Source organism: Triturus cristatus, chromosome 7 (assembly GCF_964204655.1).
Source record: "Triturus cristatus chromosome 7, aTriCri1.1, whole genome shotgun sequence".
Taxonomy (NCBI): domain Eukaryota; kingdom Metazoa; phylum Chordata; class Amphibia; order Caudata; family Salamandridae; genus Triturus; species Triturus cristatus.
The window spans coordinates 133,904,097-133,926,997 of NC_140590.1; the positions used below are offsets into that span (position 1 = coordinate 133,904,097).

Sequence of the window (22,901 nt, forward strand, 5' to 3'; positions counted from 1 at the left end):
GATGTTCAGGATGTTTTTAGTCACATTGAAGTTGGCAAAATGACTGAAGTGGCCTGACCCTCTGCCCCATGATGAATGCTGCAGAGGTCGAAGGAAAATGTGAAGGACACAGCAGAAAAATAGATGCAGAGGGCTGGCAGAATGCGCCTTTAAGGGAGAACATGCATACAGTTATTATTGTAATGCAATCTAAAGGTCTTGACTGACGTCAGACTCAAAAACACAAGTAGAAAATATCAGCATACGTTCACGATACTTAGAGAAACTCAATACAAACATATATTTTAAACTTAGCGCTGTACATTGAAAATGCATGCAGTTAATATATTATTTGACTTTGTATTCATTTCATCGACACTGGAAGGATTAAAGGCTGAGACCGTGTCATAATCCTAAATGTGAGACTGCTGTTCACTTTGAGGTCTCAGCACTGTAAACATGGGACAATAATGGACGTATTTCTATCTACGTGACTGAGCAGAAAGTTACCTCAGAGAATGGATAGCATAGCAGTCACTTCTTGTTGCGTCATTTCCTTTGGCGTCACTGAACGTTGCGCCTTCCAGGAAACTCTCCGTTATCTTTCAAGGACCTGGCCAATAAGAAGAGCGATGTCCGTGCCAACTTTTTGTCCGCTTTGCCAAGGGAGTGGCCGTCGGGTCAATAAAGTGTGGAATGCCAATTCTCATTACATATTTGCAAAAGAGGCGGTCAGGAGCCAATGAGCTAAACTGCCAACTGTAAAAGGGGAAGTTAAGGAACAGAGTGCATTTTCGATCAAACAAAATTAAGTACTGGGACCAGCGATAAGGTTATGATGAAGACTGAAGCTGCACAAGGAATAAGAAGAAGAAACACAGGGCGGGTCTGAACTCAACGATCCTTCTCTCTAGAGCACGTAAGTACTTTTATATTTTTTAATGGAAAAAGATGAGAACTGTGCAGAGTCAAAGACGTGTGATATATTGTCTGTTTAAGTAGCAAGTGCTAATAAATTGTGCGTTATTGCTGGGTGAGTCTCCAGGCGAGGAATTACCCGTCCGCAAACTCCAGCCTCATTCATTCCGGCCCGGAGACACCGGACCTCACTTTACTACTGTAGGGGGTGGGGGAGGGGGAACTTAATGCAGCCCCCGTGCATCTACTTTGGCGCACGGTGGGGGTAGAGGCAACCCTCTAGGTGTCCCCACCTCTTGCCCCCCCCCTGCAGTTTACAAATTAAATTCAGTTTATGAGGAGGGGGCGGGGCATCGTGCCGAGAGCTACCTAAGAGTCACTCTGCCCCTCAGCAAGCCCCCCCCCCACTCCCGCCCACGAAAGCAAAAACAAGCATTGGCATAGAAAATAGGTCTCGCCTTTGGAACCTTATAAGTATTTAGTTATGCAGTACAATATCCTTGGTGCAACAACATCAATTGTTGCATGGCTAAACACATATAAGGTCCCAAAGGCAAGACCTATTGGCTATGCCAATGCTTGTTTGTATATGGAAAAAGGTGGCTCTTCACAATAGACATGACTTGCTGTTACATCATAAATCCCATTGTCACCCGTATGTGGATGGCTATTCCTACCCTTTCACAACGGCATAGGGCAGCTCAGCAAGAAGCCTTGTGGTGCTGCCCTACGCCAATGCCTCCTAAATTAGGCCCTTTGTTTTTAGCCACACCTTTGACCAAGCCCCCATGCTCACTGACATTTGGTTTGCTAAACAGTTTAATTTATTTCCCCAATGTAAAAATGGTTTGCTGTGGGAATTGGGGGCATGTACGGTTGTCGATAGTTGTCAAGGGCGAGGAGTACCGAGTTCTAGAAATTTTTGTCAGGATTGGGTCCTTACACCTAAAACGTTTTGACAGGGGGTTCTCGGCATCAAAAAGTTTTAGACCTCTGATTTAGAGGTTGTCTGTCGGCCTGCCACTAATGACCTTCACCACATTGGCAGACTACTGCCTACCATATTTAAAGATCTCTGTCTGCCTGGAAGATATCTCTGTGCCTCCAAAGAGCCCTGCCATTGTGGTTCCCCTAATGGTGCAAAACGTTTGCTCAGCAGACACCATATTTCATATGGCATCTCAGCAAACTTTTTTGCATAACAAAATACTGACAGTGTTTAATTTGAGCCGGTGGTTGTAGGTGGGGGCCACGAGCACTCCTATTTGTGGACCTGGACTTATTTTCCGTCATCAGACTTTGACACAGAACAAGAGAGACAAAAACATTAAAAGGGAGAGAGAATGAGGAAGAGAAAGAACGAAAAACAGTGACAAAGGGAGAAATCAGGAAAGAAAAACAACCTGGTAAAGTGTGATAAAGAGGCAGTGAGTGTCTTGTGGTGGATTAAAGAGGCATTAGGTGGAATCAAGACTACAAAACCTTGCTATTCCGTACCCTGATCTTCGATAGCAGCTGCCACAGATGTCTGAGCAAAACATTGAACCTGGCAATTATTCTTTTACAATTTAAGCACTGACTAATAGCCCTGACATTCAGGGAGTATCCTCCCAGGGAATGGGCATTATTTGTCTGTTTTTACCTATGTGGGACTGCCAGGTTTTCCGTGGATTTCCCAAAAAGAAAAAAGTGCATGAGACAGTCTGCTCTAAATAGGGTAGATGATTTGATGTATTTGCACCCTCAGCAGTCCATATCCACCGAGCTATTGGTGTAAGGGTTCTCCCAGCGGAGCTAGCGGGGGCATTGCCAGTGAAAACAGGATGACTCTAAATAGAGCTGGCACACCATCATTGTAGCACACATGATTCCACGTTTGTGGGTGAGTAGTTTGTCGTTGAAACGTGAAATGACCCCCCTGGTCTACTGGGTTTTGGAGCTTGAGGATTTTACTTGGTGTCGTTTGCATGGTTGTAGCTGGCACTTGTATTTGCAACATCTCTTTTCCACCGCAATACCCTCACACTGTCCTTCCTCATTGTTTTTCAAGTCCTATTTTCATCTCTTCCAAATGGGGTAGTGAAGGGTGTTAAAAGTAGCGGGCAGATTATGCACTATCAAGATTTTCATTTGTCATAAAAAGAAAAATTGTTTTGAATAAAATCTTGCAAGGGAGTGGAGACCACGCCTGCTCGTCACCCAAGGACAAACCCTCAATCTGATTAACACTCTGTACTTCATATCCCTTCTTTAAACCAAGCACTGTGCCATCCTTTTCATATTCATCCTTCTCAACACTCCAGAACAAGCAACAACCTCAACCATCACACATCTAGATAGGTTTCTAAAGAGAGTACCCACAGCACTTTGTTTTCAAGAATACTATCATTCAGTCTACCAACCTGTGCACCCTTTGCACATCCGCCATCAGTGAGAAAAAGAATTGGCTTGTTCAATAACTAGTTCACATCCTGCGGACAGAATAACAGAAGAAATAAATAGCCAGCTGCTTCATCTAACGTCATACACCTTACAACAATATCAAAAGACCCCACAATTCCTTCTTCACAACAGAATATTCCTTTTTGCTTCTCAGTTCGAAACCGAATTTGTCTACATCCAACAATGAACCAATGATAACAATATTTCTTTTATCAATATAATCTCTAAAGTCAACAGTGATATTATTTAGCAGATTAGCGTAGCTCCCCATTACAAAGACCTCACAAAGTAGAGCTCCAGTGAGAACATACCTCTAACAAACCCCTTTTCTTGCACCACCCACCACCAAAGGCATCATGAGAAACTGACACCAAGTTCTTAAAATATTGCACATGTATCATGGCTTCGCTTCATCAGTGGCTCATCACATAAATCATACAATTTAAGAATAATTAGTTCAGCCACCCACGAACAAGCCCTCCTCGTACCCTGTTGAAGAAAGACGCCCACAACATGACTATCACCCAGGGTTACAAGGCCATGTCGGGCCTCCATGATGCATCTAATATCCTAGAGAACACCAAGGTTGGCCCGGTCCCAGCTCGCCTTGTCAACCGCTGGTTTCTTATATCACTGCAGAATGCTTCAGAGCAGGGAATGGCGAAGAAAACAAGCAATGACAAAGTCAATCTGTTTGCCTTCAAAAAGCTATGCAGACCTATTGGCTTTATTCATGCATTTTCGCTGATGCTGTTTCATATCAGCAAAAAGAAAAAAAATGCATGATGATGAACATTGTTGGGGAAAAAAAAGAAATAAGTATGAAAGTGTGCTTGCAGGCAACTATTTTGGAACGGTAAATGTGCGGGAAAGAGCTGGTAAGAAAGGAGAGGCCGGCAACAAATTGCAGCCACCGGTCTATAAAAAAAAAATATGGGGGCCAAGGGGAAGGATGTCAACATCTCCAGACACCAGGGGGCAGGGTTGAGGGCAGATAGCAATGGAGAGGTGGGAGATTTAAAAAAAAAAACTGTTAGGGAAATCAATGGAACAGCTATGAGAGAAGGAGGGGGGTCAGTATGGAGAGTGGGTGTGATCTGAGGGGGAGGAGCATACAGAGTATAGAGAGCAGGAAAACACACGCACTCCCATGGAGTCCTAGAAGTAAAAGAAAACAAGTAACCTGAGACGAGAATGCAGCCTGCCCTCGCCGCTGTTGTTTAAACAAGACGTGCGGCCGTGAACGGGAGTGCTCGCGCGCAAGCGTGAAAGTGGAATGGGAGTGCGCGCGTGCGAAATTGAAACTGATCGCGCTCCAGATGGCACCTCGGAGGGGAAAGCTGGTGGGTGTGCGCACGTGAACGCAAGCCCTGGCCATCAAAAGCATGGGGTAGCACTTTCAAAACCCCGCTTACTAAATGTCTCGCCACTGCAGCGCATGCGCTGGCTCAGGCAAGACCTAACAAAGGGTCGTTGAGGCTGTCCCCAATGTCCTTAATGGACATCTACTGCTCCCTGCCTCTGAAAACAAGCTGGCAGTCCACTGTTTACAGTGTTTTTCAGCTTTTGTTCGTAGTCACCGTGTGATTTTGTATTCTCACCGGGTGACCCTGTAAAGGGAGCCAAAATCGTGTGACACACGGTGGCCCCATGTGAGTTGGCAGGACTGGGCCCCCATTCAACCGAAGGTCAATGAATATCTGTAAAATATAGGAAACTCAGAGGGCCCTCATTCCATTCAACAGGGAAGCCCAGTCATTTTGTGTAACGTCACTGGCAGCGGGCATCATTACAGTCCGGCCCATTCCACCCATGCAGGAGCAAGGGGGGCAAGCAATGCTCCACCCAGACAGACAGCTGCCAGCAAGTTTTTGGGTGCTCCCGTTGCTTTGTTCTTGATTCTACATTCTCAAAAGGACAGCTTCGGCCATTGCAGGTAGGAGCGGTGAGGCCGGGTTGGGGGGGGATTCGACAGACAACCATGAGGGGAAATTAAATAAATAATTAACTTTCCCTCGTCTTCTGTCGAAATCCATCCCCCCAACCCGGCCCCACTGGTCTTACCTGAATGGGCCGCGGCTGTAAAAGGGGACCTGCAAAATGTCTTATGTTAGTAGGGTTGTCAAGTGTGGTGTTCAGCTTTGTAAATATGAGAGCTTTTTCTCACTCCAGCTATCAACAATGTTGCCACCAGCTTGATTGAGGTCTGATGCTTTGGTTTCCACACTGGTCCGCACTTGACACTATTTGAAACCTGAGCTACCAGATTTAGATTGAACGCAGGGCAGAAATATGTGTTGCCCACATCTGGATTCTGCTTGTGGATCAGTGGCATAACGTAAAATGACGAGACCCCCCTGCAGAATGTGATGAGGGGCCTCTGAGTCTTTCATCTTTCACAGATATTGAATGACCTTGGCCTGATCGGGGGGCACTAAAGGACTGGAGGGCCCCCGGCAGTTTGGACACCCCCCTGCTCCATAGGGGCTTCAGGGACCTGTGTTACTCCCCTGTTGCGAATAGCCAACTTGTAGCTTGGGAGGAAGGGGGAAGAGTAAGGTGTAGCGACTTGGCAGATGTGTTCAGCAGAAGCCGGTGCAGACAAGGGACGACACTAGCCCCATGACTAAAGTTTAGGTCTCAACTGCCAGACAGCACAAATTGTCTAATTGTTGAAGACTACTGTGGGCTTACTGTGGGATTACAGCCCACCCATTGCTTTATTGTCTTGGCTGACTGGTATCCTTACACTGCTCACATTTAGGGAACTACGTTTTTCTTTTTCATTCAGCACTTCATGAAAGTCTTTATGTTTTCTAATTCTCTCCCTTGTGTTTTGCTTCGCCCTCAAATACAAATCCCCCTCCCTGCACTGTGTTGCTTTGCACCGCTCTCAGCTTGTCTGTAAAAGCACAGCAACAGAGACATTTTTATTGGGGTATGGTAGAAAAACAGACTTTAAAGATTGTTTTTGTTTTATCTCCTACATTTCACATATTGCATGATAATACAAGCCTTGGAAAAAAATGCTTTTATGGCACTGGTGGAAGGGCCATCTACTACATTCACTCATCTGGCATCTCAGGCTGAAGGTGTACTTAGCATTACACTTCTCCTAGAGATTTAGCAATCTGTTCCCAGGGCTAGTACAGAAAACCAAATGGCTGAATGCTGTGGAAAGTAAATTTGGCCATGGCATGCACTTTTCATTACATTCTGACACTTCCTTCAATCAATCAATCAGGGGGTTTATATAGCACGCTACTCACCCACGAGGGTCTCAAGGCACTGGGTGTGGGGGTAGCAGCTCCGGATCAGTCGAAGAGCCAGGTCTTGAGGTCCTTCCGGAATGTGTGCAGGGTCAGGGACCGTCTGATGTTCACCGGGAGCTTGTTCCAGGTCTTGGCTGCGATGTAGGAGAAAGCTCTCCTGCCAGTTCTGTGTCTGTAGATGTGGGGGACCTCTCCCAGGCCGAGGTCGGAGGAGCGGAGGTTCCTCTTGGGTACGTGGAAAGAGACTCTCTCATTCAGGTATTTGGGTCAGATGTTGTTGAGGGATTTATAGGCGTGGGTGAAGAGTTTGAAGGTGTTGGGGTCATGTGCTCGTGACGCGGTGTCCCGAGGACGAGTCTGGCTGTGGCGTTCTGGATGGTTTGGAGTTTGTGTAGAAGAGGTCTGTTGATTCCGACATAGAGGGCGTTGCCGTAGTCCAGTCTGCTGGTTATGAGTGCATGGGTGATGGTCATTCTGCAGTCGCGGGGGATCCATTTGAAGGTCTTACGGAGAATGCGAAGGCAGTTGAAGCTCGTGGAAAGGGCGGCGTTGATCTGACGGTTCATGGAGAGGGCGGAGTCAAGGATGATGCCGAGGTTCCGAGCGTGGTCTGTAGGGTTGGGTGGGCACCCGAGGGTGGTGAGCTACCAGGTGTTGTCCCAGGCAGAGGTGCAGGGTCCGAGGATGAGGAGCTCGGTCTTCTCTGAGTTGAGCTTCAAGCAGCTGTCTTTCATTCGGGCTGCCACATTCTTCATTCCTTCTTGGAAGCAGAGTCTGGTGTCTTCGGGATTCTTTGTGAGTGAGAGGATGAGCTGGGTGTCGTCGGCATAGGATACGATGCTCAGCCCATGCTGTCTGACGATGGCGGCGAGGGGGGCCATGCAGATGTTGAAGAGCGTGGGGCTGAGTGATGATCCCTGGGATAGTCGGCAGTTGATTTCCGTGGGTTCGGAGAGGAAGGGAGGGATTTGACTCCTCTGGGTTCTGCCGGAGAGGAAGGATTGGATCCTGTTGAGGGCGGCTCCTTGTAGGCACCCGTCATGAAGTCTGGCTGCGAGCGTGCGATGTGAAACGGTGTCGAAGGCTGCGGAGAGGTCTAGAAGGATGAGGGCCGCAGTGTGTCCCTGGTCTAGTAGCATGCGGATGTCGTGGGCATACTGGCGAGTACCATCCAGCAGCCCTGTGGGGTTGCGCACTTGAGGTGCTTTCTAGCCTTTTCACACATTTTTTCTAATTTTTCTCATATTTTGAGTTAGGTATACACATTGATTTCAACCATGGTGGGATGTGTATCTGATGTGGTTATTGACAAATCTTTTTAAAGTCGAGCATTAATGACTAATCAGTTCATGGATCGTCAACCAGAACTGCACTGGGAAGGTTCTTTTGAAGAGTAGTAATAAACCCCAGGAGTCTTGAAAAAGTGTGATTTACTGCTCTTGGGGGTCAGACCTAATATTGTCTATCACAGAGGGATACCCAGAAAGGGCCCTCACTGATTATGGACCTCCTCACATCATGCTCTCCTTCGGTAGCAGAAACCCGCGGTTTGTGCTTTGTTATTTTTGGCGCTAACTTTCACAAAAAACTCTAAAAGTGCATACGTCTGGTTCTACTGATTGGATTTAATTCCTTTTGATGTCACTTCATTTATTTAAATGTGCTCTATTTTTCTGAATTAGTGTGGAATTTTTCTTGAGGTGTGTTTGAACATTGTAAGAAACTGAGCGTTTGTAGGTGCCCACCCCTCCACACTTTTTGCCCTCATTTGGACTACTAATTGCTGGTTTTTGCCACTGGAAGTGCACTACTAACCAGGCTCCTCTGCTCTTTCCCTAAAACTGATACATGTGAAATGGCAACCCAAATTGGCATGGACTTTAACCCCCATATAAATCACTGGTAAGTGGTGCCAGTGGTACCCAGGGCAAGGGAATCAAAGGTGTCACCAGGGCCTGAAGCACTGTTTGTGCCACCCTGAGTGACCAAGTAAACAGATGACAGCAATCCTGCTATTGCAGACTGCTTGAACAGTGGAAACTGCTCAAACTTGACTCTGCCCTTGCCATGTATGGCAAGGTCAAATCACTATCTTCAACATAAGCTAGTCACCCCTAAGGTAGGCCTCCTGAGCCAGGGGGCAGGATGCATTCCATTCAAGATGTGGACATATAAGTGCAAGCTTATATGTCACTTTAGTAGCCTTTAAGGACTACTATAAGTGATCAGTGGTCCGTGAGATAACATGGGATTGCAACCGGGCACCCGAGTTTGCCAGCTCCAATATGGTAACACTAAAATATATCATGTATGGTATCAAACAGCATGCCTCATCACTGCTGACATGATCCCCATGTCAGAATTGAAGTGACATGCACACAGGTGGGTACCTTAAAGGTTGCCCACCTCGTTGGCCCAACCTTTATGTGTATCCTGGCTTACAGCTTGCAGCTGCTGAAGACAAGAAAGGAATCTGACCCATTGCCAGGAAGTGGCAAAACTCCCAGGAGTCAGAAACAAAGGCCTGCATGGGAAGGAGGTGACACTTCCCTTCCTGACAGAATGACTTGTGAAAGTTGTATTGCCCTCGTCCTACACAAGGATCTAATGTGTAAATTAGGTTCTAAACTCACAAAAAATTCTTACGCCTACTGACTTTTCAGGTATTGCCTGCATAGCATTTACACTGAGCTTGTAAAGTCTTTTGTATTAAAAAAAAAAATTAAAAATGACTTACAGCTCACCCTTACTTTCCATTTGTTTGTATGCTTGTAACTCTGTTTTCCTTGTTCTCTTTTGATTGCAGCATGCTATTTCCTGTTGTGTATGTCTTTCTCTGTGTGTGTTTTCTTATCAGTGGAGCTAGGACCAAGCACTCCCTCTGAACATTTCTTCCGCCTTTTATAGCACTTCTTTTCTCTCCGTGATTGAGCGTGTTTGGCAACCGCATGTTATTTCTGCATCTCTGCCATTCTTTTGGAATAAGTTTTCAATCTTTTTTTCCCCATTGTTTAATACTTGAGTAGTGCCACGCTCTCACTGTTGCCTTATAACACCTCCGCCCCACCCCCCACACTACACACACTCACACCGGGAGGAGCTGAGTCACAAGCACTCTCCCCACTCCACAGCGATGGTCTGCCGTCCCAGTGCTCTGCCGGGCACTAGGCTGTGCCATTATTTGAATTTAAAGATCTGCAGATGATTGCGCTTTTCAGACCATCTGGATATACAGAAATGGGGCTGCATTTGTTTGTTGCTTTGTTCCACAGAACATAACATAACATGTGTATTTGTAAAGCGCACGTTCACCCAGAGGTTTCTTGGCGCTGAATAACAGATGTTCATGGTCTAGGTGCTGGCAAGTTTCCTTCATAGCTCTGAGGACTCCAAGATGGATGCCACGGGGCTCTAACTTCTTTTAGTTTCCACTCTTCCTGGTGCATCACTGCTGTGCTTGATGTGCAGCTTTTTCGGACCCTGTGGGCGAGACGTGCAAGAGCCTGTTTTTATCTTTGTGCGGTACTAGAAGGCAGGCGTTCAGGTGAGAGCTCTGTGTGGCTTCGAAACAGCAGTGTTTCTGTAAATGCCAACTGCTTTTCAATGTGAGAGGGTGCTGGGGATCACCGAGGGGGTCCAGAGGGATGCTATGTGGATTCCTGTCTTTTTAACCACTTTTAAACAGCGCAAACATGACCCAAAGCTATTGGAGCGCTTTACATTCTCATTTGATAAGGATGGGTATAGATTGCATGCTGTGCAACCATGTATCAAAAAGTATGTAATTCATCGTTCACTACGAAGACTGCACATGTTGAGAGATGATTCTTCATAGAAAGGTTCAGTTCAGTTTTGGGTCCTGCAGTTAATGTCTACTGGGAGAAGAGGACGGGGGCTTCCTCCATTGGCTTGGCAGGAAAAGGTTTTTCTAGGGGATGAGCAAGTTTGCAGTCATGCCGTGGAAGTCCTGTTTAAAGACCTCAAAGTGGTCGACATACTTTCACCGTTGCTGCTGTTTATCCTCTGGCAGCAGGCCAGGTTCAAGGGAGTCTGGCAAGATATAACCTGTGAGTTTATGAATACAAAAATACCACTGCCTGCTCAAAAACATAGCAGGGAAATGAAGTAAAAAACATCTCTGGTATGTTGTTTGTTGTCATTGGTTCCTGGAGGTTTTTGAGGGTTGTCTTGCCTCCCTTGACCTCTCTTATTTGTATTTTATGATGATCCTATCTTTAAGCTCTACAAACTAAAGATTCAGTACAGTTATTTCTGCAGAACACAATACTTACACAGTGATGTACAACATATGCGATAGTGATTTGTGCGTCAGATCTGGTTTTGTTTGGTATTAAACATACGTGACTTCACGCACCTTGTTGTCATTCTGCTACCCTTTCCAGATGAGAAGGAATGTTGTTTCACTCATATCACATTAAGCTTAGCATATTATTCTCAAAGCTCCAGCTTAGAAGTTTGGGGCATATTATCGCCGCTTTAGCGTCCGTTTTCGGGCGATAAGCGGTGATAATTATATCGCAATATCATCAAGGACACACTAGCACGTGTTTCTTTGATGTAGAGCCCGTTTTTTCACAGCCTCAGCTCGCATCGCTAATGAGATGCAAAGAAGGTGTGGCTGTGAAAACAACACATGAAAATATCGCGAAGGCAGCTACATGATATTAACAAGGAGGTGCAGCGATAAAAAAAACACGCTACCTCGACCGTAACGCTGGAATTTAACGTCTGTTAAATTCCAGACTAAGGCATACTAATAATGGTAGGTGGATTATGCTGATACGACCACAGGGTCGTATCAGCAATGTTATCGCTGTTTCCCATGGAACATCGCTGGAAAACCAGCGATGTTCCATGGTAAACACCGCTATTGCTGAAATATTATCGCCATAGCGCTATGTATTGTTAATATAGCGTTCTCATGGCGATAATTTTCAGCGATAGCCGGTGATAATATTTCTACCGCTATGTGGGGCCAGCGATAATTATCGCTGGCCCTTGTTAATATGCCCCTTTGTTTCTAGGGATGCACACAAAGCTTGCCTTTCTACTGTGAATAATTCTCAGTGTTGTTGACACTGAGAAGGATTAAAAAGCAGTTGCGGCTCCTCGTGGGAGTGCTGTGGGGCGGTGAAGCAGGGGAGGGGCAGAGTGTGGGGTAGTAAACTCCGGCTTACGGGCAAACGGAGTTAAGTAAATAAAAAAAACCATAAAACAAATTACATTGCACGCACTGCATCGCCGATTGTGATGCAGCGCACGCAATTTAATTTGTTTTATTTATTAATTTATTTACTTAACTCCGTTCGGCCGTAAGCCGGAGTTTACTACCACCTACCCTGTCCCTCCCCCTCCACCCCGCAGCACTCCCACGAGGAGCCTCCACTGCTAAAAAGCCAACCTCACCCTATCTTGTCCCCACCATACTCTTACAGTGTAGGTTTTACCCTGATTCAGTTTTAGATGCTGTCAATCAGATGGATATAGGGAGCAAATTCAGCATTGACCTCAATTTTATCCACAGGTTTGTCTTCAGTTTCTGGTGAGGGAGCTAGCTATCACTATGTAAATTTTAGCTAGGATAGTGATATATACATCCCCATCCATACTTCCTACCTGAACCACGAGAGATGGAGAAATACAGAATCCGGGTCTACAGATGAAAATAATCAACTGAAGGCTTGACCCTACTTATATCTAGGCATAGCCAGGTGGGGTCAATGTCTTACAATGTATAACTCATTAACACCTGTACATGAGTAATTTTAGCTGCACAATGGAAGACTATGTGAGTCTTATATGGTAAGCAAATGTCAAGCAAAAGCAGATTCTGATTGCCAGTGGCAACCAACCAAAGTCTGTCAAATAAGAGTAGCATCATACAGCCTTGGCTCCTAGGTGAGAGACAAATTAATTGGTTTGTGCATACCACGCTGCAAAGGTTTCCCCCTTTTTAGGTCGAGCCTAGCGCAGCACGCATGCCATGCTCTGCTTAACTTTATGTAAGGGCTTTTGAAATCTAACCACACGCTCGCACACGCTCGTGCGTGTGCTTTTGGTTTAGTCCCAGGCTATTGGCCTTTGCGTGCATCTTTTTAACAAAGACAGCACGCAATTGGGCAAAGGCGGGCGCATGTCCCGTCTTTGCTCCGCCCACGGCCTATTGCGTGCGGTTACCCACACAGGCACCACCTGGTTTGAATTATCATGCCCAGACGCAGGCGCGATAATTGAAACCAGATGTCTTGCTGTGGCGCACGCGCACCACTCGCGTGCTTGTTTCTTTCTGTTATCCACCGTTCGGGAAAAATAAAAATAAAGTAAATGCTTGTGTTATAGCTTTTTAAAAAACTTTAATAAGCGTGGCGCACGCTAGGCACACCGCGCTCGTTTTGTACTCTGTGTTTCTCTGACAGAGACCCGCAGGCAGGACTAATGTCTGCAGCCCTCTAGTGATCGCACCGCCGGACTGCCCGGACCGTTTTGCCTCTTCCAGCCCTCTACTTCCTCTGGGGCGACCATGCCCGCTGCATCCTGCCTGTGATCACTCCTCAGGACTCAGTGCGCTCCCGCCGCCCGTGAGCGCTACCGCCACCTCTCTGCACACGCCCAGCGATAACCGGCGTCTTTCACAGCCTAGTTTCGGACATACACTCCACCCAGATGACCTCCAGCAACTACCACAGCCTTCACAAGCCGCAGGAGTCGCCCACGCTAGCAGTGTCTACTGCCACGGACAGCAGCTACTACATCAACCAGCAGCACTGCAGGGGCGGTGGCTCCCCCATTGGGCAGCTGGGCTCCTACCAGTAACACCCCGGCGTCCTGAGCTCCGTTCCCTACCCGGCCAAGCCCTACAAGATGGGCTACAGCGGAACTTACAGCTCCTACGGACCCTACAGTTTGAGCCCGCCCCGCCAACAACAAGCCAGGTGAGTGCACCAGGAGTTGCCCAGAGACCTCTGAACTCAAACTACTCTCGTAGGGCCACGGATACCTTGTATTTCTAGTTAAAGAAAGTACCCCAAGCCCCGTGTGTGCGCTGCACATCGGGGTCTAACCCATTCGCTAGATTACGTGTCTGCACTGCACCGCAGCCCCTTGTCCCAGATCCCAAATGTACTCCCACACCCCTGAACCCCAGGGTACTCTGCGTGTCTTTGCTTCACCCACATTTCCAGACCTCACGCTGATTCAGGATCGCTGTCCAACTCACCCTCCCAGGCCTTCGTTTTACTCTCCATCTGTCTGATTTAGCCACCCAGACAACAGTTCCGTCTGCTTATTAATTTGGCCTACATTCCCCGGATCCCCGGATCCTCTGTAATCGACCCACCTCCCCCAGGGCCTCCCACATGATCTGTCTCTGGGCCATTGAGCCGTCATGCTGTAAAGTATTACCTGCGTGCATGTGTTAAGAGCAATATATCATGCATACACAAGTTACTGAATTCCAAGCCTGCACTGAATACCTGTAATTCCCCTACTCCAGGGTATTCCACATGCCCTTTGTTACTCTGTTATTCCAGCCTTGCCTCTGTTAATCCACCGTCTATTCTGCATGCCTTTGTTAGGTACTCTGTTGCCCGGTATATTTTGCATACCGGTACTACGCCATCCATGCAGATATTATTACCCATCGCCTTTCTGTCCTGGCGCTGCCTTTGTGCATTATGGTTAACACTGGCTAAAGTGCCCGAGGACGTGAGCACATACTTTTTTTAACAGTGGCTATCTACATTAAGCACTACATCAGCTCTTTAGGCACTAGTTCTTTAAATGCCTGATATGTTCTTTAAAAATCAGAAAGTCTCTTGAGGTGGCAGATAGCGGTTCGCTTTCTCGTTGAGTGCGACATGGATTCTTGCAAGTTGCCGGGATGCATTGTAAGCACAGCATGGGCCCCTTCAGTGTGGATGTTGCTTGTCGGGTGTGTGCCAGGTAGCACTGAAGTTCTACATTGGCTTTTCAAGTTGCACACAGAAGAGGTGCACGTTAAGTGCGAGAGGTGCCTTTTGAGAACGTGCCCATAAATATGTTCAAGTGCATGGGTGCATGTCTGAGTGCTTGTGAATATGTAGATTACATGCATAATTGGATGCTAATAGCATTTGCTACTGCACGCAAAGATATCTATGAGTGCATTGAAGCAGGTGTGAGCGACTCTAGAAGCAGGATGAATCACAGTATAGAAAGTGACATTGAGTGCTACATACCTCCTAATATAGTGTATACAATACGTTACACCCATTATAAAATTATAAACAGAGCAAGAGGTCTCTTTGTGTTTCCTAAATTAGTATTCTATTGTGCTCCCTTAAACTTCCCATTCTCATTTTCCTAACACCCCTCTTTCCTCTGCCTGTCTGTGCCCCCCCACCACACTTTATACCAAATGCTCAATTTTTGCTGATTCATGGTTGCACACGACGTGGCAGAAGTACAAAGGTTTTTTCAGTTCAGCTCACTAGCAATTAATCAAATGGATGCTTTTGAACAAAGATTCCATTCTTTCCATCGACCTCTTCCCTATATATGATTGGTGGATGATAGCATAAGACAGGCAGATGATCTCGACAAGTGTTTACCAAACTGTGGGTTGCAACGCGTTTTTGGTGGGTCCCAAAACTACAAGCAGTATATAAAAATCCATTACATTTTGTATATATCTTGTCACATTTGCTGCGTTACAAAACAGAGGTCAAATGTCAGGCTATGTCTCCTAATAAATTGCTGTTTTTTAACATAATGATTGGTGTTTACAAGTATTAGAACAGGCAGGAAGAAATTGCCAGCATTGCACGAAAAATAAACTAGAAGACATTTTGTATATTCTTTTTTTAATAGGGTTGGTCTGTTGTACGTAATGTCGTCTTGCTTACATATAAGGTAACAAAAATACTTATAACACTTTTTCATTATGACTTTACAACATGCTGCACAGCAGCCACAATGCTCTACAGCATAGCTTCACAAAGCCAATAGCTCCGGCTAAACACCTGTAAGATCTCAAAGGCAAGACCTATTGGCTATGCCAATGCTTGGTGATGTGGTGGCTAATAGTACACCTGTCCCATGATTGAACCTACAAAGTTATCACTTGTGCTCTGGTTTAAATGGACAAGTTAATTGGTGCCTCCTCGATGGAACACAGACCATGTGGAGAGTCATACGTGGTCGGATGTGGCACCTTGTGCTAGTCTCTGCTGGTGGTCATATTTATTTATTTAATACTGCGGGACCCAATCCAGCCACTCTAACCCAACAGGCGCCGCATAGATTTCACATAGATGAAACCTATTGGCTTTGTCAATGCTTGTTTAATTTGTTGTGAGTAAGGTAGGCTGGGTTTGTTCTTGAATATCATGATTTACCTTATTTTGCAGAGTCCATGGGGTCTATTCACAAACTGCATTTCATAGTATGTTTAGTATTACTACAATAGTACTGCTCATGTCCTACAAAATTCTATTTACAAAGCTACATGCCAAAGTCTACAACTCAGACTCTACTATCTTATGTCCGTACATACGCGAGGATTGGGTACGCCTGGGGTACGGTGAGGACATACGTGGATGGGGGGTACGCCTGGGGTACGGTGCAGACATATGTGGGTGGGGGGTACGCCTGGGGTACGGTGCGGACATACACGGGTGGGGGGTACCCATGGGGTACGGTGCGGACATACGGGGGTGGGTATGGTCCGTACATACGGGGGTGGGGGTACGGTCCGTACATACGGGGGTGGGGGGTACGGTCCATACATACAGGGGGTGGGGGGGTACGGTCCGTACATATGGGGGTGGGGGTATGGTGCGGACGTACGCGGGAGGGGTGGGAGGCTGGGGGGGCCGTACGACTCGTACCCCTGGCACAAGTTTACTCGGGGTAGGGGTCGTAAAAAGTTGGCCTTTTCCATGCGCTTTTGTTTTCGGACGGGCGGTATGGATCGTACTTGCGCGCTCAGACTTCAGTTTTATGAGTTGTAAGTAAAACTGTCCGGGGACGTCTCGTAGACTTTTCCTGAGGCGATTCGTATGTATTTTTCACGTACGAATCGTACTTCGTCGTTTGTACGGGCCTTGTACGATTCGTACGTAAAAAAATACGGATACGAGTCGTACGGGAAAAAAAAATCCAGGATCGGAATCGACCCCTTAATGTACTATTAAACATGAATATGTATTTGAAAAATAATATCCTTTTTACAAATTGAAATAAAAGTAACTTGAATTTTTTAAATAATAATAATAATAATAATTAATAATAATAATGAGTGTAAATGAATTATATATGCATTTTTGTAAATTAACCTCACACTAAATATAAAAAATTCTTTATGTGGAAATTTTCTTTAATAATTAGTTAAAGCAAAATGTTATTATGATTTAGCATATATTAAAATTAAATAAATATTTAATATAAAAAAAAGTTTTAGTATTTTGTTTATTTTGTTCTGCATTAAAACCACATAAAAAATAATTATATAAAAAAATGTACATTACAATTAATTACATAAAACTTTTGATACAATTTTTTTTAACTTTAATAAACAGTTTATAAAAAAACATTTATCATCTATATTTTACCATAGGGTGATCGCTACCCTAGTCAAGGAGCTCTCCGCCTACATATGAAAGTTAGTGTAGTAACATTACTCATGAATTTTGCTACCCCCAGTTTCAGGAGTGCAGACATGTTAGTCCACACTTTGAAGAACTTTACATTGGGAAATGTTAACTAGCTGAAAGTAATAAACTTCCTCAAAAAGTGCAAGAGTAAATGTAAACATCTAAATTTAGCCTTGGGACTAGGTTCTCATGTTTTTCAGTTTTCCTTGTAACCAGATAAAAATATATATCGCCCTTTTGTTCCTTTGGACCAGTGAACAAAACAGTCCTTTACCTCGTAGGGTTTGATTTGCCCTTTTATAGACTTTCTAATTAATAAGGTTTTTAAAATATCCAGTTCATGATCTTAACAAGCATTGGAATAGCCAATAGGTCTCGCCTTTGGGACCTTATAAGTGTTTAGCCATGCAACAGTTGCACAACTAAACACTTATAAGGTCCCAAAAGCGAGACCTATTGGCTATGCCAATGCTTGTTTTAACTGCTGCAATCTATTGAAGCCTCACGGAGAACATCAAAGCGGCCCTGCGGCCCCGAAAGTGATCGCGATCAAACATCAAAGCGGCCGTACGGCCGCGAAAGTGAAAGTAATCGCGGTAAAGCGCGACACGTGCGCCCGCGCACATGTACTGTAGCTCTAGGCTGGCCTGGTTGCACTTTTTGGAGCCCTCTCAATAAGTCTCGCCAGACCAGCGCATGCGCTGGGTCAGGCGAGACCTAAAAAGCTGAGTAATGTAATTAATCCAAGAAGCATGCATTTGTAATAATCCCAACAAAATAATCAAGCATAAACTTCTGAGCACCGGGATTGCTAGCAAAAGTAAAACCACCACATTTAAACAACTCATAAATGCATAAAAATGTCCCACTTGCTGTACCCCGGGGATGACACAGCGTCGTTCATGGTCTTTGTTGCTGAACGGTGGCTCGTTTATTCTCGAATGGGTATTTTTACTTTCTTAAAAACCCATCAATTATGTCAGAGAAAAGTTATTGCCTTCTTCTGTAAGCATTAACAGGTGTTAATTGCCCACACACAATTTTGGTGCAGATGGGATAGATAACAAGGTCACAAGTTGAGCTGAAAGGGCAATAAACACCTGTCACTGCCTTCACTGGAAGAGCTATGCCGGAAAACCCAGAGCAGAAGGCAGACCAGAAAAACAATAAATGAAACACAAAATTCATAAATACAGTCTGTGATGGTTCACATTAGTGGGTTTTATAAAATCTAAAATCGACTTCACTGCGACCTATGTATGAAGATCATTCAACACAAAAGTCGTGGAAGATATTTGAAATCAAACCTCCTGTGCATTACTGGCAACAAGTGAAAATGGCACAAAACTTGCTCTCAGTCCAAGGCAGAACTAGGTACAGAGGGGCAGATTTACAAGAAAGTGCCGCAGAGCGGTAACGCAAGCCCTTTGGCTGTGCACGCTGAGGTACTTCAAAAACACAAGAATGCAACATAATTACAATTATATGTCGCATTCCTGTGTTCTCCCCTGCTCTGGCGCACAAACTGCTGCCATGAGCCTGCGCAGGCACCTTTGCACCATGGTGCAAGGATGCCTGCGTCATGGGGAGATTGTTTTTGAGCAGGAAGGCACTTCCTGCACAAAAACAATCACTACAGGCATTTTCCTCCTTCAATACGTGCTGCACACCTTATAAGAGGAAAAAACGAGGAGAAATGAATACATTTCTCCTTGTTGCGCCTCCCTATACTTTCCCAGGGGAGGTGTACCATTCACATACATTTCGAGATTTACGATTCCTCGTAAATCTGGAAATGTGTCTTGTTCCATGGGTGCTGCGTGGGAACACCCACAGCAACACCCACGGTACGCCCCTTTCACGCAAAGTGTTGTGTGTAAAGGGGCCATATTTACATGGACAGGAAAAGCCACGCAGGGCGGCTTTTCCTGTCCTTGTAAATATGGAGCAGTAACATGCGCCACCAGTACGTCACAAAAAGTGACGTACTGGTGGCGCAGGGGGCTTGTAAATCTGCCCCAGAGTGTTTGGTGGTGAGCAAAGGCAATTTATAGTCGCCCAGAGATGTAGTTCATTTTAGCAAAAACAGAGGTTGAGGGGCTGGCAAGAGGTAGCTGCTAATATGTGAAATATCGGTGCATTACGTTTTAATTCAGAAAACGGATGTGTCTCTTCCTCAGACTTCATGAAGCTATTTTACAGAAAGTTTATGTTATGTTATGTTATGTTATGTTATGTTATGTTACATACATTTGTAATGCGCACTGCTGCCCCAGCTAAGGGGCGTCCAGGCGCATGGCTGGTAAAAATGCAACACCACAGGAAACACAACAGAAAGGAGGAAAGTGAATTTATTAAAACAAAAAGGTTTTTAAGGCTTTACGAAAGACTAAAAGATCATCTAGCAGTCGCAACTCTACAGGAAGGGAGTTCCAGAGCTCGGCTGCTCTGACCCGGAAAGAACGGCCACCGACCCGACACAGCCTGTATCGGGGAATCACAGTGAGTGCATGACCCATGGATCTCAGGGGCCGAGTAGGCACATACCAAGACAAAAGGTCCGCAAGAATAGGGGGACCTACCCCCCTCAGAATCTTGAACGCCATACACAGCACTTTAAACTGAATTCTGGCCCTGATAGGCAGCCAGTGCAGTGATCTCAATGTGCTGGAGGCAGAACAAGTACGGGGTAGGCCAACAATAGCTCTCGCCGCAGCGTTCTGGACACGTTGGAGGCGGGTAACCTCAGCCACATTGGACCCTACCAGAAGAGAGCTGGCATAGTCCAGGCGAGATAACACTGTAGCCTGGACTATCAGCTGCCTGGTGCGATGGTCAAAGAACTTCAAAACAGGGCGAAGCGACCGTAAGATACCAAAGCAACAGGCCGCGATTTTCTTCGTGTGGCCAACGTAGCTGAGGGAGGGATCCATCCATACTCCTAAGTTCTTTAATTCCGTGACCGGAAGGGGGGCCGGCCCCAGCTCCATAGGCCACCACCTGTCCCCCCATAGCTCCGATCTCTTGCCTACGATCATGATCTCTGTTTTCTTGGCGTTGAGCTGGAGACAGTTGTTCTTCATCCAGCTCGCCACCGCCCTAAGTCCACTCTGAAACCTGGGGGCATCCCGGTCCGCATCCCCGCTGATCGTAACCGCTAGCTGAGTGTCGTCAGCATATGAGACCATAGTCATGCCCCATTGCTTGACGACCTCAGCCAGCGGTCTCACGTAGAGATTAAACAACGTGGGGCTCAGCGAGGATCCTTGCGGCACCCCCTGTTTCAAAGGATGGAATTGGGACTGGAACGGTGGGACGGCAACGCTAAAGAAACGATCGTCTAGAAAAGACCGGAACCACTGGAGGGCAGGTCCACCCAGCCCAATCTCCTCCAGGCGATGCAACAGGATAGGATGCGAAACAGTATCAAACGCGGCGCTCAAGTCCAATAAGACAAGCGCTGCTGTCTGTCCCGCATCCATCACCGTGCGAAGGTGTTCAGCCATGGAGAGGAGGGCGGTCTCCGTGCTGTGTCCAGCACGGAACCCATTCTGGGTGGGATCCAAGATGTTAGCATGGATAAGGTGAGCAGAAAGAACTTTGTTGACATGGGCCTCCAACACTTGGTCGGCCACGGAAGTAAGGAGATGGGCCGGTAGTTTTCAGGTTTATCTGGATCCAGGGACGGCTTCTTCAAAATGGGAGAAACCACTGCCCGCTTCCAGCTAGCGGGTACCGTGCTTGATTCCAACGAGATGTTAATCAAGGAGTGAACCACGGCCCGTCCCACAAATGACTGCTCTCTAAAAAGAGTCGCTGTAAGCGGATCAGCGGGGGACCCTGATTTGACCTGCAGAGCCAGGAGGTCAAACCCCTCTGATGTCAGCGGGGGCAGCACGTGCAAGGTGGAAACACCATAGATGTTGATCGGGGGCTCAACCGGAGGCCCTGTACAAGGGAACGTCCGATAGATGTTTTCGACCTTTTCCAAAAAAAAACGAGCGAGAGCCTCACAGTGAGTGGTGGAACCAGTCGTCGTGATACAGGCACGCTTTGCTAAAAGATCCTTCATCACTTTAAAGATGGTTTTAGAGGGGTTGGAGCTGTTGCCGAATTCAGTAGCGTAATAAGCTGCCCGAGCTTGGCAAACAGCCCGATGGTATACTTTGAGGGAGGCGAGATAAATAGCTTTCTTCCCGCTATCGTACGCCTTCCGCCAAGCCCTCTCTGCTTGCCTACAACTACCCTTGAGAGTACGTAAGGCGCCATCGTACCACGGACTGGAGTCCCTGGAGCTGACTTTACAAGCGGTAATTGGGATAAGGGCGTCAAGCGCCTTGGAGATCCAGGAGCAGAACTTCTCGTAACCCGAGTCAACCAGCATCGGAGGTTCTAAAGGCTCCTCGGCGAGGACACGATGTAAGTCCTCCAGCCGTAATTTACTCCATTGCCGCCTTGTAACCAGCTTTGCCGGGGGAACAGTAATCATTCCCGGCAAAGGGGTACAGATGGTAACCAAAGAGTGGTCCGTCCAGCCAAGAGGTGTGACGGCGGAGACAGCAGCGTCTGCCAAATTGGTGAAAAAAGGATCTAAGGTATGGCCGCCTGTATGGGTAGGCTGTCGAACCATTTGCACCAGTTGAAGGGCCTCTATTCAAACTTGCCTTCCCGAAGGAGCAACTGAGGTGAACTAATCCATTGTAAGATACAATATTTGAATAGCGATACCTACTGAGAGTAGGTAACTAGAAGTGTCAATTATTAACAGACCTTAGTGTGCAATAGAGGTATTTATGCTTCACCTTAAATTATCTATTTATATTATATTGCTGCTTGGATTGTTACATAGTCCAAAAATATGACATTTTTAACTTTAATGCAAAACGTGTTCTGTTCTAGTCAGAAAATAATAATCTGTTTTCATATATTTTACACGGTTTACTATTAAGCTACTTATCAGTCCCTATGTGCCCGACATTTGCAGGAGAGCTAACACTAACGCAGTGTGTTTTTGTTCTAGCCTGATAAGCCCCTTATCATTTTCCCACAGGGCATAAGCTAATACATTTTATGTCAGCTTAAGTTGGCAAATAGCTCCTAAGTTTCAACATGTTGTGGAGTCAAAGTTGGCAGGAGATCCTGCAATTGTAGGCTTCTCTTAATGTAATGTCATTAACAACGGTCAATTGAGAACAGAGAATTGAAGAGAAACATTGGTCCAAAGTTAGAGCTCCTACGCACATACGTGCTCATGTCCCACACACCCAGCAGTTTTCAGCTTGCTGGAGCGGGGTAGGTACATTGTAATTGAATTTGAATTGTATTTATATGCCACTTACTACCTCTGTCGCTGAGTCTAAACACTTTTCAGTGAGTAGCACGCTACTCCGGAACCCAAAAAGGATTAGTGATGGATTAGTATAAGGAAATATGTGTTCATTTGAGCGGTGGACTTGCAAGTATGTTAATTGGATTGGATAGGATAATGGAGGGATTGAAGAGGGAAGAATATAGAAAGTGTTATTTGGGCGCTCGTAGTAAGAGGAGGCTTGAGATCAGTGAAAGGAGAGATGGAGGTGGGAAGAGTCTCTAGAAAAGGATTTGGGAAATCATAGTAGTAAAATGAGGTTTGGAATGA

General features: G+C 46.0%; 1 protein-coding gene across 1 annotated transcript in view; it reads left to right on the plus strand.

Moving 5' to 3' along the window:
* The first annotated feature begins 586 nt into the window (after positions 1-586).
* Positions 587-22,901, plus strand: part of LOC146809027 (epithelial membrane protein 1-like) — a 124,618-nt gene continuing 102,303 nt past the window's right edge. The window contains exon 1 of the mRNA XM_085615832.1: positions 587-898. The gene's annotated coding sequence lies outside the window, so the exon portion shown is untranslated. The remainder of the gene's footprint in view (positions 899-22,901) is intronic.